Below are 20,337 nucleotides of genomic sequence, written 5' to 3' on the forward strand. Positions count from 1 at the left end.
TTCATATGTGAGTGGCATTCCCATTGTCCAAGCATAGTTAACCAGCCACAACAGGATTATATATGAGTGACAGTGGAAAAAGGAACATGATATGTGGAGTGGTACCTGTATGTGAGATTTTGGTGATGTGATGGAAAATCTTTGTGGAGCCCCCTTCCTGGTGTACTGGCTATGCTAACTTTAGAAGTACCAGCATTCTGAGACTCAACTAAAATACCATTATTTCAAATTTGAAATCAAGTTCCTTCCATTTAGGCGTTTTTTCTATCCTTTGTATCTTAATATGCCTTTACCAATTTTATCGTTTCTGTGGTGCTGAAAACTCCATACTTCCCAGCTATTATCATTATTTTTTACACTTCTTTTCATAAACAGCTCCTGACCCATTTTCATCTCCATTCTTCTAAACTGAATCTTCTCTTCCTTATATTTTCAGACTAAGCTACCAACCATGTTTATTTTTGAAAAATGGGCCACTTCTGGTGCTTGAACCCTTTTGGAACTGAAGTTTACACTGTGCAGAGCAATTTGTAATAGTTTTTTAATATTTTGTAATAGCTGCTCTTTTATATTACCTTGTATTCCAACAACAGCACGAAACATCATTCTGTGTTGTCTGAAATGAAGTATTTTCACAAATACATATTTGTTTTGCCAGTCTTTGTAGACATTTTCTTAGATTTTTGTCTGAATCGGGACATCTTTGTATAAATAACAGATACTCAGATTTAAACTTTGGGGTTTTTTGTTAAGTGAAATATGCAGCTATTTTTGATTGGTTGTCTTTTGTTTTTTTCTTTGTGTGTTGATTTTAATTGTATTTCCAAAGGTATTTGCCCAGTGAAATCAGAAACAGCTATTTATTTGATGTATGATATCTTACTGAAATCTATATGAAAATCTGTCTTCTAGATACAACTGGTTTAACATTTTCAACAAAGCTAAGTTTATCAAAGTTAACTGTCTTAAGTGTTGTAAACTATGACATGCTTCACCTCAGTTGTGGTGATTTATGTTAGTATAGAGAAGAATTTCTAGAATAAAGTCAGATTTAGTAGTCTTAAATTTTAGTGTGAAGTGCACTATTCATTAGCTGTAGAACAATTGCTAAATTAAGGTGCTGCAATTCTACTTGAGATAAAATTTTATTATGGTAAAATAACAAAGTTTCTGTATTCTCAGATAACAATCAGCCATTTCGATTGCCTATGGAAAAACCTACTGGTACTTCAAAAAAAAAAAAAATTAAAAAAAATAACTGTACAGGATTTGGAATGATGAAATTCTGTACAAAATTTGTCATAATCTCCTGCGACTCCTGATGATGGAATGTTTTCAGAGACAGCATAAAGAGCATTCTGTTTGCTTATAGTTTAGAATTTGTTTTAATTTCCTGTATAATGTAGGTGTATCTGTACATACATCTGTATTCGTAAATACATCTTACCATATTTAAAAGAATTAATGGGGGGTGGGGGGTTGTGTGTGCATGCATCCTCAAGGTGATCTCAGAATTAATGCAGTGTTTCACTACGTTAACCGCAGTCAACACATTTTTCATCAAAATGCAATTGGTTATGGACACTGTTGGCTGAAAACTACTAAGATTCTTGTATTTTTCTTTGAGAAGCCTATGGTATTGAGTTTACACCTGTCTGACAGAAAAAAAATGTAAAGAATGCCTTGTATTTGATAATAAATGTTCTTAATTCAGTGGTGGCAAGTTTTTCCCCCCCTCTGCTAAAATGTCACTTTTCTCCATTTATCACTGATTTGCATATCATCTGTTTTGTATTCTGTTCTGCAGTTCTGTCCTTTGTATGAAACAGTATCCCTCATTTTTGAATGATAATTGGCTTCAGGAAGAACTATTTCTACATTACTAATGTCTCTTCCATCTGATTGTAGCATTTGTTTTGGTGATACTAATTCTTTGCAGTAGGTTTCTAAATTTTTTTATTTTTTTTTTTTACTGCTTGTTTCTTATGGTGGTAGTGTGCTGCTTTCACTACAATCTCTTATAAGAGTTTTGGTTTGGACCTTTCAATTAGTTTTCATGTTAATTTTCACTTAAAAACTTAGCAACATTGTTCTTACTTCTGCCGTTTGCTGCTTCATTTCCTTTTTTCTAATTCCAGATTACTGAAGATGTAACAATTTTTATTTTTTTTTTCAAATGATGCCTATGGTAGATGACTCCTGGACCACAGTAGTGGCTTTTAAAGAAAGTTGTTATCATCGATATGCGCATGTAACTAACATGCGCAACTGCTTTTCTTCTTCATTGCTTGCACTGTTTATTCTTGTGTCCTGTTCCATGAAACAGTAATCACAGGAAAATAATTTGGCCAGAATTTATGATACATTTCTTAAGAAATGCATGAGGAAGATCTGTTTCCATTGTTCTATACTATTTACTGTCCCTGAGATTATAAGGACTTTGATCTTAAATATTATTAGAGTAATTGTATGCGTTTGTCTGCAGAAGTAAATGAAATGTTCTTTCAACTCACCTACAGCCCAGGAGGTGGTGTTTATCGAGCCAGTCGTTGATGGGGGTGGGAAATAGTTAACTTCTGAAGAATTCAGGCTTGTCTTTTTTTTTCTTCTTTGATTAGCTGAAGTGAGCCTTGTTCACACTTCTGTTGTTTCAGAGCAGGAGCTAGAACTGAATCAGGAGGTTCTCAGGATGGTAGCTGTTGTCATCATTATTAGAAAATAACATGCGCATTTTGGTCAGTTGTGGTGTGGAGAAAGTAATGGAAGAGAAGCCTTTCAGAACATCCTCTTTTGAAACTGAGGTGGAGAGAATGAGCCAAGCACATACATGAAGTTCTGCTTTTCTGGTCAGTAGATATCCCTCAGACTGACTGGTAGTAGATAGCGTGATCATTACATCAGTGTCCAGCACTGTCTACTTAATTACTTTCTTCTCCAGAGGAGTAAAATATCCCTTAAGACCTAAATAACATTTAATTTCTAAGCGTTAGTATAGTGTGTATTTCGTTTGTGAAGAGTCCATTGATGTCCTCCTCTTCAGATTTTTTCACATGGAATATTTTTGTGCTTCCAGTTCTCATTACCTGTTCACAGAGCCCATCCATTCAGGTTATTGCTTTCTAGAGGAAGAAGAAGAAAGCAAGCAGGAACTGTTTGTTTGTATCATTGCTCACCCCTCCCCATGGAAGGCTTATTGTGTATACAGTAGTGTTCTCTGTTGTGAACTTTAAGGTTCTAGGAACACCTTGAGGCTTTGAATTTGTAATTTTACACTATGTTGTCTGCATTAAACCACTATTATTTTTCTTGAACAGTTAATTTATTATCCAGTAAAATTCATATAATTTCTTTCATTGAATATTACTGCCCAGCTGTTGCCATGCTAACAGTTTCTATTGCTAGTTTCGTAGTTTTCTGTAGCTGTCAGTGGTTTTTTTATGTTTTAAGTAAGAATTTGCTGACTCAGTGCACTCCTCTGTTTTCGTATCATTAATATATTAAAGAATTAATAATTAACAATTTGTCATATTTGGCTATTTAGTTCTGCTACATTCTTCTTAGTAGGTCATGCTTGTCATGAGTAAGAAAGAGCATTATTACATCATTTTCTTTAGAAACTTTCCAGAAGAGCTATATTCTTTTTAGTACAGTTGTCTATCAGTAATTTGAATTTGGGCTGTATAATACAAATAATTACAACCAGTGATAATGATAAAGTTTTTTCTTCAAATAGTTGAAGTAGAAATGACATAGCATTTCCTTCTCCTTTATGAAGTAGAGCTGTAATATGATTGGTGACTTCTATATACAGTATTTAGGATTCTGGTTTTATTTGTTGGATTGGGTTTTTTTGTTTGTTTGTTTTGGTTATAGTATATTCCCAACTCCAGGGTCTTTTCTTCATGAAAAGACATTGAATTAATAATAGCCTATACTGGCATTTGCTTTATGGGGTTGTTTTTGTTTGGTTTGGGGTTTTTGAGGGGTGGGGTGGAAGGGAATGTTCTCGGAACAGAGAGAAAAAATATTCTGCTTCCTTTACCTTTGGAATAATAAGTAGCAAACATACAGGGATTTAGTAAGGCATTTTAAAGATGATAATGGAGTTATTTTTTTCCTTTGGTGAACACATATGAATGTTTTGCTAGCTTTTTCTGAGTTGACAAATATACTACACCTTTTTCTTCTTCACTGTATTTTATTTAAATTTGTCCTAAGAATTGGTGATTGAATTTGTGAAATCAGAATGCCCCCAGTCACGGACTATGATGTCATAAGGGGTGTCATGTCAGAAGCATTGACAATATAGTGTATTACTTCAGTTTGCTTATAATGAAGCAGGTGGTAAACAACATGAGTATTGTTACTTTTTTAGTATCGTACAAACCAGCTGCTTTTCCTGCAGCCATTCCTGTGTTTGTTTCCTGCTTCTGCTTTGGTTGTCTTTGGTTGTCAGCTGCGTGGATTATTTTGCCAAGTTTCTAAATTCTTCAGATTTCCCTTTTATCTACAGGCAGCCTTGAACAAAGGGAAGAAAGTGTGTGGTGTTGTGTAGCAATCTTCATTTCAGGGTCTTTCTCTTTCTTGTTAATTTGTCAATACTAGCAGTTCTCAAGGCTGGCTCCATTAAGTACACTTAGAAATCCATACAATGTGGACAAATAACAATACTGAAAGACCTGAGGGGTTTTTAACTTCCTTAAACTTCTTAGTGTCTCAGGGTGATCTAAATGGATTGCACAAGTAGTGCCATAGATGGCCTATGCAGTTACAGATCCACCAACATAAGATCTTTTGATTATTCCTTCAAAGAAACCATATACAGATACGTGTAGTTGTGACCTCGCTCTTCAAAACGCTTTGCATCGGTTCATTCAACTAAGAGACAATGCAAAAAAAATACTTGTTCGTTTCCTAAGATGTTTGTGGAGGGGTTTGGTGGGGAGGAAAGTTTCTTGTCCAAAGCCAGAGTTAGATAAATTATGTTGTCTATATGAATGTGCTTTGGCTGCTAGGAAAAGCAAGAGCCACATACTGATCAGTGTGCTCATACTCCAGAGACTTAGAGGTTGACTTGGGTGTTCCTGCTGAGAAAGTAAAGCTTGCTCTTAGTTTCTGTTCCATTTTCTTAGAATGTGCTAGAAGAATTTTAAAAATTCATATGAAACAAGCTTCATAATTTTAGTTTGCATAAATATAGGTGTTTTCTAGATAATATTGCAAATAGATTAGAGATCCACTGAGAGGTTGTACTTAATGGTGTAGTTGAATTGCTCTTACAATAACAGTTAACTGTTACTTAAAAGGGAAATTCTGTTTTGCAGCTCTGATGTCCTATGTCTTGCCTTGTGCTGGCGTTAGTAAGATGCCTTAGTGGTATCTTCAAAGTGTATTCTAAGGCAGAGGGAAAATCAGCCTTGTTGAGAGTTGATTTGAGTTGTGTGAAAGACTTGGACACAACTTTTTGTATCCTCACTGTTTATAGTGCTTACAGATAATTGTGATACATCTTTTAATGAGGATTTACTTGAAAAGGGTCTGGGGAAGTGTTAAGGGTCGAAGTGCTTGTGATTTGTCATTTCATTGAATATCTATACAGAAAAATTCTGTTATATTTGTTCATAAAGTCAAGTTTTGTTTTAAATACCTATAGCCATCTAATTCAGGAAATAAACTACCTTAACTTCCTCTCCAGCAGTTTTTGTAAGCTACCTGTTGTGGTAGCTGTTTCTGTATATTCTGAACAGTGACTGAATTGTAAAAGACAAAATATTAATTTAAAAAAAGTCATAGTGTGAATATTTTTTTTCAGCGGTTGCAGCAGGTATTGCATTTCATCAGAAAATGGGAGGTCTAGCTGCAAATTAATCTGTGATGGTAACATTAGGGGCATCAGCAAGAATTATGTTACAATTTGTACAAATCCAGAGATGAGGCCAGAAAGTGGGGAGAGGAAACAGGGCAAAAACCCCAAGATTCTGCATTTAAACATTTGCAGATGGGAATAGGTTCAGTTGGTGAGCCTGAATGTTGGGAATTGATTTATACATGGATAGTAATTTTAAGAAACTCACTTTGGACTTCTGTGCTTTGCTTCTGATTCCAGGGATTGTATTCATTAAGATTTGAGAGTATCACTTCATTAAGATTGAGAGCTGACTTCAAGAGGTATTCACAGCTGTGGGAATAAAATTAAAGGAGTAGTAGCTTTGATTAACTGTCAACAGAATTCCAGTCGTTCCAGTGCAGTTTGCGAAGGCAAAACTTGCAGCATGAATGAAAAATTCTGCAGCAGTTCTTTGATGTAGAGGCAAATACATGTCTCAATTTATACCTTCAGAATATGGCCAAATAGCTACAGTTTGAAATACATAATTTAAATGGTTTTATTAAATAATGTTAAAAACACACATACACCTAACAGATTTAATATAGATATTACCCATTTTACTGCAGTTGTGCAGCAGCATAACTTTGGTTTTATCCATTAGAACTTTATTTCTGAAAATAGCCATAAAATAAGGCTATTCTGGGATGGGGGGTAGGTGAAAGCATATGTAACACATCTCAAGCTTGGGATACAAATTGAGATCTGCTCACCTGGTTGCATACATGGCTTTGTGTCCACTGAGTACAGCAAGAGCTATCTTACTATGGCTCACTGTTTACTTTTATAACTAGCATAGCAAGGTAAAAATGCCAAATGAAAATACAGATTAGATCAGTAATTTGGATTTTCCACAGGTATTTTTTAACTATTTCTTAACATTTCCTCAGTTTATTGTTGGCATTTCTCATTTTGATGATTAATACAAGTGTACATGAAGCATATCATAAACATGGGCAAGACTACTAGTTTAGGATTTGGATTTACATATTACAGGGTAGATTAATCTTTTTTCCTTTTTGAATTTCCAGTTTTAATAAAATAACGAAGCTTGTTATTTCAGATTAAGTATTAAGGTCTTTGAATACTGTAATATATGAAAATCAAGGAGTCCATAATTGCAACCAAATTTGAAACATAATCAAACCATGAGTTGGTGAAAGTCATGGATTAATCAGCTGGAATTAAAATTCATTGGAAGTCTGTCAAGCTTTTGAGAACTGTGAAGTCTTCTGCTGGTGCAAAGGACCTTCCCTCCCATTTAAGTATATTCAGCTACTTCATTTTAATGGCTAGTATGTTTAAAATGAAGAAACTGGAAGTTTAAAAAGTAGGAAAACTGGTTTCATTTATTTATTCGTTCCCAAAGTTTGAATAGGGTCATAAGGTAAGAATACAATAGGTTAAAGATCATGACCATTATGGTGAATAGAAGGTATCAGTTCAGTTTATTAAAAATGTGCGTTTGTAGTGCAGAACATACTTTGATTTTGTGTGCAGCATAAAAACTTCTAGGGCAACTTTTCTCAAAAGTAAAATTCCTTTCTAATTAGATTCATGTTTCTAACTTTAGCTTTGCTTAGCCTACAGTAACTGTGTAGCAAGTAGATGATAGTAAACTATATGACACTGGGAAGTATGTGCTAAGGTATATAAATTGCCTAAGCAAGCATGTTGAGGTAGCGTATTCTTCAGTTTAGCAAAAACTAGTGCAATAACTGGTAGAATGGAATGTGTATCCTTTAAACAAACCCCACAGAATGAGAATAAAACCAGAGAGGTTTATGTCTTGCAGATTGGAAATAATAAATAAAATCAATCCTTTTGCATTTCATTGATTTTTAAATTAAAAATTATGTATGTTAGAGTTTTGGTTTATGTTTGGGAAACTGAATGTTACTGGAATCCACACTGGAAACTTCTATTGTTCATTTGCTGTCAGTTTGCATTAGAATCTGTGAACTTCCAAGTCTGTTCTATCTGAAATACTACATTTCTTCTTTGAAAAGTAATTCTAGCTATGTTATTGAGAGTATTTTTAGACTTATTGCCTTGCAGATTAACAAGAAACTTTGTTTATTTCTCAGAAAATGTATTAATCTCCTTTAGTTAAATGCAGAATTTTGAAAACCTTGTATTTCTTTTTCCCAGGCTGTTCGCTGCTATGAATCGCTAATTTTGAAAGCTGAAGGAAAGGTCGAGTCTGATTTCTTTTGTCAGTTAGGTCACTTCAACCTCTTATTGGAAGATTATCCAAAAGGTAAGGTTTTTTTAGTACTTCTGATAAATGTCATTGTGAGATTGTCATTTTGTGTAGACAACACAGTCGAATGAAAAACATTAGGTTAACTCACTTGTTTTCTCAGTTTGTATTATGTTTCAAAGTCTGTAACAGAATAAGACTAATGTCTTTACAAAAGCAGTTGTATTCTAACTTCTGTTCTTTTTCTTTAATTGAAAAAAACAAACCAAAAAACCTACTGGTTCAGGTACAGTAGTACCGCACTGCCTACTTCATTTTTTTGGGTCATTATTACATGACTGTACAAGCAGTTAAACCTATGCCTCTGAAGGTTTCCTATGGGAAGTGAGACACAGGTACATAGGATGAGAGCCTGTCTTGGTGCTTTTATGTATGTCCACAATCTCAAAAGGTAAGGCTAGACTGAAAGTGTTAATTCAAAAGCAAAAATGTGTACTTAAAGTATGTTTCAAATTCTGTTTTAAGTACTGAGTGGAAGAATGGGTGTAGGGGTGTGGAGTTTTTTTTATAGGTGTCTACTTCACCAGTCTTTGAAATTACTTAAATGTTTTTTGTCATCGTTGCAGCTAGTAAACATAGAACCTTATGTACACTTGTGCGTTGTTGCTTGTGGGTGAGTAAAGTGCATTTTTGGTAGCAGTGTGGATTTCCCAAAGATATTCTGCTGTGTTGCTGAATGAGACATAGGGCTAGGCATGCAGCTTGTCCTCTTTTCACTTACATCATGCTGTGTGTCAGGCCCAGTGTCTGTTAGCTGCCTCCCTTCCAGTGATTGTGGAAGGTATGGATGACTAGAAAGCCTTTTTGGATCTTACTGTACCTAGCTAATTACAACATGTCAGAATATTTAATTTTTTTCATGGGATGTCTTTTTTTATTGTTGTTGCTTTTTAGTTTTTAATATGAATGCAATTCTGCTTAACTTTGTGTAAGAAATAAACAACACCTCCACCCCAAAAATGTCTACTCCCACCCCACACCTTTTTCCAAACACACCAAAATACTGGTTTACAATTGTCTTGGGTTGTAGAAATAGGGAAATTATAACTGATAGTAGTTCAAAAGTACTGCTTAGTAATTCAGTCTAGCTGTGGACCAATTCATAACAGTGTGTCTATGTGTCCACTTGTTCACTATGTCTGACATAAACCAGCATGTGGTAGGATTCCTGGAACCTTCACTTTTTTAGGTGACAAACATTTAGGTTTGATGTTACTAGGGAGGAATTTTCAGTTACCTAAATTCAGAAGGCTTTGAATGATCAAAACATTTGTGTCTCTCTTGAATGTATGTGTAGCTTAGGGACCTTTGTACCTGCAACTTCTACCACTGTTGTAGGAACCCCCAACTTGTACCCACATCTCATCCACTGGTGTTTTCAGTTCCAGAGACATAGAAAAACCTGAAGAGAACATGGCAATATGCTGTCTATAGAATTTGCTGAAGAACAGTCTTGATACCGTGTTTTTATTTTATTGTATTCTAAGAAATTTCAACCACCCCCTCTGCGAACAACTTACACTGCTGTTTCTGATTACCCTAATACGGCTTGGTATGATGTTAGTGCGGTATGGCTTTTTGGATATATTTTACTTGGCAAAGACAGTGCAGCATTGTGAGCTGAACTGTGTTTGCTGTAGAGTTGGTAACAGATAAAGGGTGACAGAACTAGGTGTTGCTGTGGATGAGAGGGTGAGGTTTACTGATGGGGAGTCTGCTTTGTACTGTGTATATAGCTTTAAGAACAAGCATGAAAAATACAAATGATGGTTGAAAATACCAGTTCTCCAGAACTGTAAAGAAGAATGAGCAGAACTCTGTGGTAAGAAACATTTTAGGTATTAAAAACCTGAATACTTCAGATACTTCGTATTTTCTTAGATGCCTGTTTAAAGTAACATCTCAGTCATGAAAGGAGTCTCAAGAAGTGAAAAAATATTGTTGGTAATGAAGTTTATATATATATATATATAAGATGTACCTGTTTTCAAAGAAATGGGGTAGTAGTGAAAATAATACTGGAGGAATTTTAATTGATGAGAAAAGGGAAGTTAAAAGGCTTTTTTTATTGAGGGACACATGTTCACAACAGCTGTTGAACTTCAGTACCAAAGACTGTAAAAGTATTACCCACAATGCTAAAAGTTGTAAATGTTATATAATTAATTTACTACTGTTACTGGAAAACTAAAGTGATGGTGCATTGTATTAGAAATTTAAAGTAAAAATAAATTTTATTCCATCCTATAAATTCTGTTACTTTAATCATCATATATTCTAATTGCAATTATAGTTAAATTTTAAATGCTTGGGAACTGAAAAGTAAAGGAGTTCAGAAATGTTTTCATCTTGCTAATGTATATTTTATCCAACTTCTAAGTCCTGAAGTTCCAGAAGTGTAAAATGCTGGAACAGGATCGTCTTCAGAAATATACATCTGTCTAGTCTGAAGTTAGTCCTGGTCAAAGTTGTGGAGAAGTTGATGTATTTAATAAATTGGCTGTAATTAATAAAATATCACAAGATAGTAGCATAGCTAATGCTGAAGAACTTTTTTTTTCCTTGGAAGCTTATTATTTATTCAATTAAATATCTTTAATAAATGTGTACACCTTTGTATATAATGTAGAAGGGTGTGTCTTTCTTTCCTAAAGACAAATGTGGTAGTGTTTGTTTAAAAGTGTATAGTTTGTGCAAAGTAGAACAAAATTGTTGGTTCATTGCAGAAATCTGATCAGTAATAAAGAGAAGAAGCAATGCTTGGTTGATACAGATTTGTTAGGTTTTGTGTATAGTTTGTTCTGTTTAGATCTGTCATTTTTTCACAAATATGTTGACAAATGTGGCTCATTCAGTTGGGTGTATCTGTTGTGTGTTAGTATTTTCATGAAGCTAGCACCTTATAAATGTAGTAAAAAAGACTGTAGGTCATTTCTTTATAAGAATTAGGACACATACACCAGAAAAGAGGGATCTTGAGAAAGATTGATGGCAGATTAATGCATGTCATTAGTGGAACTAACCAGGCAAATGCTGCCCTTGCTGCCTGTATGCAGGGAGTATCTGTTATGGGCAGGTTACCTTTGAATGTGGAGATGGCTGATGCCTTGCTGAAATCTAAATACATCTAGCATGCATATATATATATATATGTATGTATATATATTCAGATTTTAAAATGAATCCTGTTGTAGTAATTTCTCTTGAAGTGTATTATGTTTTCTGTCACTTTTAGCCATTGAAGTCCAGATTTAGTATGGGGGTTTTTTTAATAAAAAAAGTACTTGTCTCCAAGAAAATATGTGAATTTACATTGGAAATTACTGGATGAGGTTAATTCTTCTCTGCATTATATCTGAGGTTAGACTAGAGTAACACAATGTTTTTTCCTAGCCTTTAAAATATACAAAGGTGACCTGCAGTATGTAGTTTTCCTGAAATGCAGTATGTTTGAATTGCTGTTGTTAGCTAAAAGGTTTCCCTGCAGCCATGAAATTGAGTTGTCTTGTTAATTGCACCTCTGCTCTTTCTCAGGAGAAGGTCCTAGGCTAGGTATGGAGGTATTTTTGCAGATTTTTAATACTGTGAGCCACTGACTTGTATTCAAAGGCTTTATAACTAAGGCAGACTGATTCAGCTTAGCAGGCATGCGGTTTTGGTGCCCAGTGTTCATCGTCTTGATCATTACTGGTCAGAATTTGGCTTCAGGATTTCAGAAAATGAGAATGTTCACTCCTCCCAGTCAAAACTATTCTGTTTCCTCAGTAGCATTTTCTTAACTGTAATCTGATGCTTTTTTTTTTTTTTTTTTTTTTTTTGTTTGATTGCTTCAGAGGTTTCCAAACTGGTTGTTCCTTGGGTGTGTCTTTAGTGGCACCCCCTGTCTGCTTGTTGCTGCTCTGTTCTTTGTGCTGGCACAGCTGAACGTGCAGCTGTGTGGGGAACTGATCCAACTGAAAAATAACATAGCAGAAGAAAGTGATGCAATTGCCCCAGAATGTGAAACCTCAACCTCAGGTTTTGCCAGAGGAGGTTGATGAGTTGTCATGTAGGCTCTTCAACGGTGCTGGCAGAGTTGTGAATACAGCCTAAAGTCCATGATACATACCGGTGAACTTTGTTTGCTACTACATTCCTTGGGAGGGCTGCGATTTTACAAAAATTACTGTGCTGCTAGTCTTGGAGGAAACTGATGCTGTATCAGTAGTTGGATTTTTTTTTTTTTTTTTTTTTTTTTTTGCCATGACTCTGGTTTTCATAAGGAGTGTACAGAGTGTAGATGGTGATCTTTAAGGTTTGGGTTCTAGCTGAATGCTGTTAATGAGCTCATGGACTATGACATTATCTGTGTTTTCTTTAGAAATCTTTGTATCTGTTTTGTAGAAGGGTCGTATATGTTGGCTGTATTCCACCGTGTGACTTGGAGGACAGGTAACAGTTGCACAAGTGGAGACATACTTTTATTATTTGCCTCCCTGAATTGGTGTTTTCAAAGCAGAGTTCCTGGAAGTAAAAGTAGATAATGCACTTAATGAATTATTGGTGAAAATAATTGGGGAAAATTGCAGTTATTCACATCACATTTACTAAAGCACAGTAAATACTGCACTACAATAATTCTTATTGTTGTACTCACATTTTCTAGGAATTATGTCAGAACAGTTTTAATAATACTTTTGTTTGTAGGTAGTGACTGTGTTGTCAAAAGCACTACTATAAAAATATTGTAAGTAATTTGTAAGATAGTGTTAGTTAGTCCAAGGGTATTTTAAAGCAATTGTTTGGCTAAAATTTAAAATAAAACTGAAGAAAAAATACAGAATGTTTATTGAGGTGCTCATTTATTAAGATACAGCCTAAAACTAAAATTTAACTGTGATTTGATTGTTTTTGTGTAAAGTTGTTTGGTTGCGAAAAAAACTCCCAAATTCAACAATGTACATGTGTTCCTCTGTACTTACAATTCTAGCTCTGTAGAGAATTTCTTTGTAGTGATTAATGTCTTAGTCTTTTAGGACTTTGAAGGAAAGTATTGTCATTAGGAAGCATTTCAATACGCTGTGTTCTGAGGTACAGAGTAGTAAGAGTCATCTTATAAAATGCAAGAGAGAACTTCTCAATATACAGGATTCTGCTAATTGCTGCAGGGTTGATGGTGGGCTGTCTTTTACTGATGAGTCCTGGAGAACAAGAATGGATTTTAAGTAGCATAGCAAACGGAATGAGTTGAAGGAGAGAGGACTGTGTTTCAAATAAGTGTGATTTATTAAGTTTAAGGGTTTTCATTTTGTTGTTTGTTAATAACTGGCAGAAATTGGGTTGCTTCTATTTGTAGCTGTTTATTTCATCTTCTGGATGCTGCTGTTAAATTTTGGGAGGTTTAATTTCAAGGAGTTCAAACCGTTACATGAAATTCCTATAGAAAGGATTAAGAATGTTATCTTAAGCTTACAACATGAAAATGTTCTTTATAAATTGTGTGTGTGTGTGTGACAGGTTATTGTTATAGAATATAGCTGGACCATGTTTTTTGACTGGTTGAAAATTTTCATTTTGGACATTGTTCTAAATAAACATTTAATTGTTAAGTCATTTTGCGGAATATGCTCTTTGAAACATTTCTGAGCGTCATGTGATTCCACTGTGTTTCTTCATGGATACCCTGAATATTTTAGGACCTTTCATAGAGTTCACTATCTAAAATATTTCTGTAATGGTAAACTCCTCGTCAAACTCCTGTATGTCTTACATGTTTAATACTTCCTAGTCTCCAGTGCAACACATAGTTAGACACGATCACGGGACAGTGGGTTTCTTACTAGTTTGCTGCTGCATTGTGTTTCCAGATGAGGATGTGTAGCTGTTATTAAAATTACTCAGCGAACTATTTGGTGATTTTTCTTTATTAAATGTATGATTGTGTTACCATTGTATGTCTGTTTTCATTCTGTGTTAAAAGGAAGACATGCTTCAGGCTTCTTCGATCATCTCTGGTACTTCCAGCACAAGTCTCTGGGAGGAAGTGGAGAACAACCTCTTTACTGAGGCTTTGGAACAAAAGACCTGCGCTGCATTTTGCTGGTCTAGCTTCCACAACATTTTTTTTAGTTATTATAGAATAATTTAGGTTGTAAAAGACCTTTAAGACCATCAAGTCCACCACTAAGACCTGTCCCTAAGCCTCAGGTCTACATCTTTTTTAAATACACCCAGGGATGGTGATTCCATCAGTTCCCTGGGCAGCCTGTTCCAGTACTTGACAACCCTTTCAGTGAATAATTTTTTCCTAATATCCAATCTAAAACTCCCATGGTGCAACTTGAGGCTGTTTCCTCTTGTCTTTGTTGCTTGGGAGAAAAGACCAACCCCTGCCTTGCTACAACCTCCATTCAGGTAGTTGTAGAGAGTGATAAAGTCTGCTCTGAGCCTCCTTTCCTCCAGGCTAAACAATCCCGGTTCCCTCAGCTGCTCTTCATAAGACTTGTGCTCCAGACCCTTCACCAGCTTCATTGCCCTTCTTTGGACTTGCTCCAGCACCTATTTCTTGTAGTGAGGGGCCCAAAAATGAACAGAGTATTTGAGGTGCAGCCTCATCAGTGCTGAGTACAGGAGGATGATCACTTCCCTAGTCCTGCTGGCCACACTGTTTCTGATACAAGCCATGATCCTATTGGCCTTCTTGGCCACCTGGACACACTTCCGGCTCATCTTCAACCAGCTGTTGACCAACACCACCAGCTCCTTTTCTGCCAGGCAGCTTTCTTCTGCCAGCCACTCTTCCCCAAGCCTTTAGTGTTGCCCGGGGTTCTTGTGCTCCAAGTGCAGGACCTGGTCTGAACTGCTCCATCAAGCCTACGAGCCTTGTTGAACCTCATACAGTTGGCCCCGGCTCATTGATCCAGCCTGTCCAGATCCCTCTGTAGAGCCTTTCTACCCGCAAGCAGATCAACACACTCTCTCAGCCTGGTGTCTGAATTGCTGAGGGTACACTTGATCGCCTTGCCCAGATCATTGATAAAGATACTAAAGAGAACTGCCCCCAGTACTGAGCCCTGGGGATCACCGCTTGTGACCTGCTTCCAACTGGATTTAACTCCATTCACCACAACTCTTTGAGCCTGGCCAGACAGCCATTTTTTTTACCCAGCAAAGAGTCAATTCAGTCGACTCAACCTTGAAATTTCCTCACCTTTTAATGTCTTTAATTTTATGGCCCAGCAGTGTTCATCTTGCTAGGTTAAAATGCTATTGTAGATAAAACCTGCACTATGTACTGAGCTGTTTCCATAACCTGCATATGTCTCCTAGGTGTTTAATGAAGGTTTATTTTTCTTGGAAGCATTTTCAGATTTAAAGCAATGCATGTGCCCTTTCCTTGCTTCCCTTATGCCATTCTTCAGCTAACTTTCTATATTACTATTCATTTTCACATTAGATAAGCACTAAGAAATGTTAGTGCTTGTTTAAAAATTAACATAGAATTCAGGGTTTTATTTAAGAAAACAAGTATTGATTTACACAGACGAATCTGGAACTTTGAGTTGGTTTAAAGTTCCCTTTTCGGGGTATGTCATCAAATTAATGCTTACTCTTAACTTTTAAGTTCAGCAAGCCAAAAATCTGTGTTAGTCACATTTAGCCTTGCAAGATGCCACTAGATGGTGTCAGTATCTAGTTCACTTTTTCCTTACTCGAGCACTAAAATACTCACTGTTCCATGTTTGCATCACTTTCAAAGGTTTCTTAAATTTCCAGGTATCATTATGTTTGTTATAGCAGATAATAAAAGTCATCCTTTTGTGACTGCGTGATTTGTGATTAGATGTCCTAAAAATGACAGGTAGGTGGATATCATTTAGTCTAGACGTTTTTCTTCCCATTTCCACCTTGCTTGTTTGTTTAGCTTATGTATTTAGGCTCTGGATATAAAGAGAGATTGTCTATCTTATTAGTGAAACAATTACGTATTTTATAAAGTTTTACTATTTTCTCATGAAATTGAGTAGATTTTTTTTTTTTTAAATCACATCCTGAAACCACATACATGATAATTATGTAAACTCTGTTTTGTGTTCTATATGTGAAGTCAAGGAATCTTAAACAGGGACAAATAAGAAACCAGTATCAATGTCCCTTGACCCTAGCCATAGTAATAGAGGAAGGCAAACTCTTAGGGGGCACATAATAAAGGTTGTCAGTGTCAGAGTAACTGTAGGTATTGCAAAGTGTGTGGTTCTGGGTAGCTGTAAAAACTTGCAAGAGGGAACCAGTAGACTCTGCCTGTGTTAACTCATCGAGGGTCAGCTCTGCATTAGGTGGCAGAGGCTTAAAGACAGATTCTGAAGTGAGTCTGTGCTGAGGAGGTTTCTTACTGTCCAGTAGTTTTAATTCTTTTGGTGGAAAGATGGCGTATTTCTTTTCAGAGCTATTTTAGGTAAACGTTCTTTTATTCTTATCAAGCAATATATCTGGTGGTGATTGAGCTGAAAAGCTACATACACCTTCAGGGCATATACCACCATCCCCCATCTCCCTGATTCAGGGTAAGATGGTAAATGCTGTGTCTGCTATCAGTAGCTTGTAGAGTTTTTAAGAGCCTGGTCATGATGATTACCTGTTAGGCACATAATGTAAGTTGCCAGGTTTTGAAGAGAAATGTTAATAGGAAGAGTGTAAACCGATGCAGTAAGTAATGAAATACTGTGCAGAAGGATGTCAATTGGTAACTACGAGCACCTTTTTTAGGAATCTTGAGTTGTCCAATACTGGTTTAGATGTCTGAATGTGGTCTCTCAGCTTTGTGCTTTTAAGAGAGTTTTTTGTGGTTGACTAGATCGTTTTATGAACATAGTTAAGAGTCAAGAAAGAAATACTGTCCTATTGTTGACGTTCAGTCCTGTTCTTTCTGAGTCTGGACATGCATTTTCTAGATATTCAGGAATGTTTTGTGTGCTGGAAAAAGCATCTTATCTATTTGACCTCCAACAATTCCATATGTTTAAGAATTTCAGTGGGAAACATTTAGATTAGAAAAGCTCAATAATAAGTTCCTAATCAGAAGATTGTCTGCAGAATTCTGCTATGTCTAAGAGTGATTTCAGAACACTCACTTCACTATGTTTACAAAAGGAAGTCTTAACTGAAATGGGGTAATTGACTTGTATCCATAAAAATGAGAGTTTACCCTATGCCTAAAGAGGAGCAGTAGTTCATAGAACTTTTTTCTCTGACAAAAATTGTCTCACCTTGGAATGACAAGGTCTTGGATGAAAAGTAAAGGTGCAAACAATATTACAGCCTTTAGTGTTGTTTAGGGTTTTTTTTGTTTGTTTTGCTGTTGCTTTTTTTACTACTAGTAATGTGGTGCGTGACACAAGTGACTTGCTTTCCACATTTTATTAAACCAGATAATGTCATGACATAATTAGAATCATAGCACTGATGAAACATAGCCTGTGTTTCAGATAGGGACTTGTATAAAATTTTTGTTGCAGAGTCACTTGCTCTTTATTTCTTAATTTAAAATAAAGTTTATAATTTGAGGGGTTTGTGCTCATTTCCTATAGCTAAACACTTATTTTAAGGGAGAAGTTGCTTGTAGTTCCATAATACACTTTTTAGGTAAGATACTCTATTTCTGCACCATGGAACTCAGGGTAAATGTCCACTTACTGGTAACTCACTCAGGGAGTAGGAAGTATGGTAGGGTACAAATTCATGGTTCATGTTCTGTGCTTTAATACTAGTAGCTTGGTTTAGTTTTCAAAAAATCTTGCTTTCATAATTTGATTTCTAGCCTCTTCTTATATGCAAGGTTCTTAAGGATATGCTTGATTAGGGACGTTTTGTGAGGGCTCTGGAAAAAAAATGCTCTCTTGAATCCCTTTTTTCTTTTTTTTTTTTTCCGCCTGTCCCTTCAATCCTTTTCCACAGAGCTTGAGTGCTTGTAGAGCAGCTGTTTAATCTAGATGTAGAGGGGACTGAATTAAACTTTCACAGGTAACTAAGTTGAGCACCTGTTAAATAATGAAACTGGGCATGAATAACAGTTTTCTAGTTGTATAACTTTAATGAGGAGGAAAGGGATGTTTAGCTCCTGGATAAGGGATTCCTCTATGATTAATTGTTACACATTTTCAGGACAACATGGAGAATGTTAGCATTTAATCTTCAAGAAGTTAACTAGAAGCAGAATCTTGTTACTCTCAAAGGAAAGACTACATCCATAGAAGAGGTTGCTGAATCCAGAAGTAGGATTGGGCCCTTCAGACACTTAGGAGGAAGACTGTAGTATCTTCTCTGTTCCTCTGGAAGAGTAATGTGACTGTCCTTAGAATGAAGGCCTTATCTTCTTCTCATATAAACATGAAATATGCTTCAGCATTTCATGCTTTCCATGGACTTGTTTTTAATTGTAACATGAGCCTGGCACATTAAAGCTGTCATTTCAACTGTTACTATGGGAAGTTGCTAAACTTTGTTGAATGGAAGAGTTACAAAAGAAGATAATTTGCAGACCAGCACTCTAAGGAAAACTGGTAGAATATCAAGGAAGAAGTACTCCTTTCTTTAATAGAAGAACTTTTCCCTGTGTTAAATGGTGGTGCTAGAATTTCTCTGGGCAAGTTTCTTTGAGCAGTGACATCAGTGGAGCCTAGTTTCCTGTGCCTCCCAATCTTCCTCCTCCCCTGACTATTGGAGTTTATTTGGTCTGAATAAGTGAATAACTTCAGATGTCTTCTCTCCCCCTTTTCAGTGCTGCTCACCTCTGTTTAGTTGTCTCTGGCTGGGAAAGAGGGGCTGCGCGTGCTCTGACTAGAGTTCGGAGCAAGAAGAAAGGCCTGAGTGTGTGCACCCTTTTGCTATACTTGCATAAAGAATGTTTTAGTCACTGAATAGCAGTAAGGCTTCTCCCCCCCCCTTTTTTTTTTTTGTTTCTTTTCTTTCCTTTTTAGGTCTTCTGTAGCTTCTCTAGTTTTGTAATTTTTTTTAAACTTTTGACGTTTGATAAACTTGTTAGCAGTACCTTAACTGAAACAGAGAAACATACATTTCAGCTCTCGTATTTAATGGATGTGCTCATGTGGGTACTCTATTTTTTAAGAGCCACACTGAAAAAGTTCTTTTTATTTTCCCTGTATAAATTCTTAGCATTGTATTTAATGTTCTTCTAATCTTTTTATTTTATCTATATATCCTGTATAATTGACTGAAATAGTTGATAAAAAAAAATTACAAGTCCCCAGTTTCTTAAATCTTGCATAATATGGTGCTGTTGACTTAAATATTTGACATATACTTTAACCTTTGAAGTAGGGATAGGTACTGCTTGATTTTAAAAAATAAATTATTTAAGTGTGGCGCATTACAAAACTGTTTCAGTGTGTATGTGTTTACCTGTTTTGGAAAGCAAAGTTGTCCCCACGTCCAAAACTAATTATGCCTTTCTGTTGAAAGTCATTAATGATACCTGCAAGAAGGTGAATCTAGAAGGAGTATTTGGGGTAGGAGTTATTTTGTGTTATTGTGAACATCCTTTATAACATGCTTACAGAATGTGACTGAACTGTTGCAGTCATATCTTTCAGTCCATACCAAATATTTTTGGGGGGTGGGGGAGGAATTGTATTCTTAAGCTGTGAAAGATTTAGCCTGGTTGACTAGATTATTAAGTAATTTTATTTGTCTTAAGTTGCATGTAAACATTTACACATATTGCACGCCGATAGTGTAAGGATGTTGAGTGTTCTCCTAGGTTGGTTTTTTTTTTCTACTCTTGTGCATTTAAATAAATCACAGTTTAGAGCACCAAAATTAGAAGCTGACTTCACAGGCAGTTCCAGTGGTGAGGGGCACTTTATGGGCATGATTCAGCATGTATCATTTAGACATTTGAAAATACAGGGTTGTGAATCTCCATACACAGGTGAGTGCAAAGGTACATTTTTAAGAAGAAAAAGCAGCTCTGTGCTTTGTCATTTTGTGTATGTTCTTATTTCATTTAAACTTAAGGACTTCTGTGAAGACACTGAAATGAATATGCAAGACAGGTATTAAAGGGTGATAAAATTTAGGACCATTGTTTATCCATGGTATTTGCAGGAAATGAACCTGCACATAAAGTACATACTGTTATTACTGTCTTAATCTGTTTAGTGTTTGTTTAGAGTATGTAGTTATTTAAAGC

The 20,337-nt window shown here is 35.8% G+C and overlaps 1 protein-coding gene across 15 annotated transcripts in view; it reads left to right on the forward strand.

Moving 5' to 3' along the window:
- The first annotated feature begins 8,038 nt into the window (after positions 1 to 8,038).
- The window catches only part of KDM6A (lysine demethylase 6A), a 125,311-nt gene continuing 113,012 nt past the window's right edge, over positions 8,039 to 20,337 (forward strand). For all 15 annotated transcript variants that reach the window (XR_003399120.1, XR_003399124.1, XM_026855849.1 and 12 more), the window contains exon 1: positions 8,039 to 8,147. The gene's annotated coding sequence lies outside the window, so the exon portion shown is untranslated. The remainder of the gene's footprint in view (positions 8,148 to 20,337) is intronic.

Source organism: Athene cunicularia (assembly GCF_003259725.1).
Source record: "Athene cunicularia isolate RWA chromosome 1 unlocalized genomic scaffold, athCun1 chr1_part1, whole genome shotgun sequence".
NCBI classification, from domain to species: domain Eukaryota; kingdom Metazoa; phylum Chordata; class Aves; order Strigiformes; family Strigidae; genus Athene; species Athene cunicularia.